Below are 2,183 nucleotides of genomic sequence, written 5' to 3'. Positions count from 1 at the left end.
CTTTAACACTAACCCTTGGTGCAAGTCATCTGGTTTTCTCCCTGGTGTCAGTGTGCTGTGTCCACACAACAGCTTTACCGAGTGCCACCAGCTCCTCCACCTCTGCGGCCCCCCAACAGCATTGATGGCCATCCGCATCAGCTGCTGACACCAGCTTTTGCAGCACAGCTCTGCATTCTCTGCTAGGGATCAGGAGAACCAGCAACAAAACTGTCTGGTTCTCTCATTTCCTTGAAAAAAGGACAAATCTTTCTGACTGCAGCGTGATTTAAGATAATACTTAATAACAAAAGACTTACTCTTCCCCAGTGAGAGTCACGTTAACTTAAAAATTCAGTAATTGCTTAGAAAGGCAATTAGTGCTTACTGATTTTCCAGAACCATGCTGAAGCCAAGCACGTCCTATAGGATTCACCTCCCTGTGTACATCAGTGGAAACTGGGGAAAGAACCAAAACCAATCGCCAGAGGAGCTGAATCTTTTTATTAGTATTTATTTGGTGTAGAATCTCACCTTTACACTGAGGAGTTTCCAGATAGGAACCAGAGCTTTAACCATTTCTTATTCAGAGAGGCCCTCCAGCTGCAGCAAAGCTGACTCTTCCCCAGGCCAGCACTAAACCTGGATCAGCACCAGCCAGAGCTCTTCTGGCGACCTCAGATCTGCATCCCTTTGTGTCACACAGGCCTGCCTTTGGTTGCGAAAGGAACGGCTTGCTTCCTGTCATCCTCCCAGGCTACAGCAGGCACACTGCAACAGCCTGCATGGCTTTGTGAGAACAGGCGCACTGCTAGAATGTAGAAACTCTTGCAGAAATCTGTTCAGGCTAACAGCATTGCCCAAGGCAACGGGAAGATGGAAATCCTCTGACCAAGATAGCCCCACGGTTATCTTTGCACCTTTGTATCAGGCTTGAACTATGAATTTATCTTATTTAGTGTCCCAGGATTTCCTGTTCCTTCCCCGTACTTAGCTGTGAGTTTAGTACCCTTGCAATGAAGCCACGGCAGCAGCTCTTAGGATAAAAACAACACACTTTCCCTCAGATCACAGAATAGTTTGGGTTGAAAGAGACTTTAGAAGGTCATCTAGTCTAAGCCCCCTGCCCATCTTCAATGAGATCAGGTTGCTCAGAGCCCTGTCCAGTCTGACCTTGAATATTTCCAGGGATGAGGCATGGATCACCTCTCTTAGCAATGTGTGCCAAGTGTTTCACCACCCTCACGGTAAAAAATTCCTCCCTTATATCTAGCCTAAATCAACCCTCTTTTAAACTAAAAAACCTCACTTTTTCTGGTTGACACACATGCAGAAGCCCCTATTATTCTTTGCATCCCTTTCCAACTTCAGATCCAGCCTCCCTGACCCCATCCCTACATAGCCAGACAGCATACCTGTGCTCTTCCCAGGGTCCCTGTTTCCGACACCTGTGCAGTGATGTATGTATCCACACCACTAGCTGCTTTAATAACATTTTCACATTTGTTTTCTGTTACTTACCAAGCATTTTTCCAAGATTCTCTAAATTAGGTTTCAGACAATAGAATCATTATCACAGAATGGTTGGGTTGGAAGGGACCTTAAAGATTATCTAGTTCCAACCCCCCAGCCACGGGCAGGGACACCTTCCACTAGACCAGGTTGCTCCAAGCCCCATCCAACCTGGCCTTGAACATTGCCAGGGATGGGGCAGCCACAGCTTCTCTGGGCACCCTGTGCCAGTGTCTCACCACCCTCATAGTGAAAAACTTCCTAATATCTGACCTAAATCTCCCCTCTGTCAGTTTAAAGCCATTTCCCCTTGTCCTACCCCTACCCCCTTGTCAAAAGTCCCCCTCCAGCTTTCTTGTCAGCCCCTTTAGGCACTGGAAGGCTGCCAAGTCCTAAACTACTGTCACCAACTGACCACAGCAGCACAGGACTCAGCCCAAGTACATCCAGCCAGCTGGGGAAAAAGCACTCTCTGGGCTCCGTGCTGTTGCTGCCAAGCCGCAGCGTTACCCCCACACACCTCTACCCCCTGTCTGGCAGCTGCACGTGTCAAGGTTCCTCACGGGAAGTTTGACATTAAAGCTCAGTGAAGGCCCAAAGCTGCGACGTGAGGCATGCCTGATGGCTAGCTTGGTGTTGGGCTCACACCAGCAGGATCTATCTGACCACAGAAACCACAACAGAATCCATGC

The sequence above is a fragment of the Nestor notabilis genome, unplaced genomic scaffold, assembly GCF_000696875.1.
Source record: "Nestor notabilis isolate BGI_N333 unplaced genomic scaffold, ASM69687v1 scaffold6557, whole genome shotgun sequence".
In the NCBI taxonomy this organism is placed as follows: Eukaryota; Metazoa; Chordata; class Aves; order Psittaciformes; family Psittacidae; genus Nestor; species Nestor notabilis.
The sequence above is the reverse complement of the archived record's forward strand: the minus strand, read 5'-3'. Positions refer to the sequence as shown.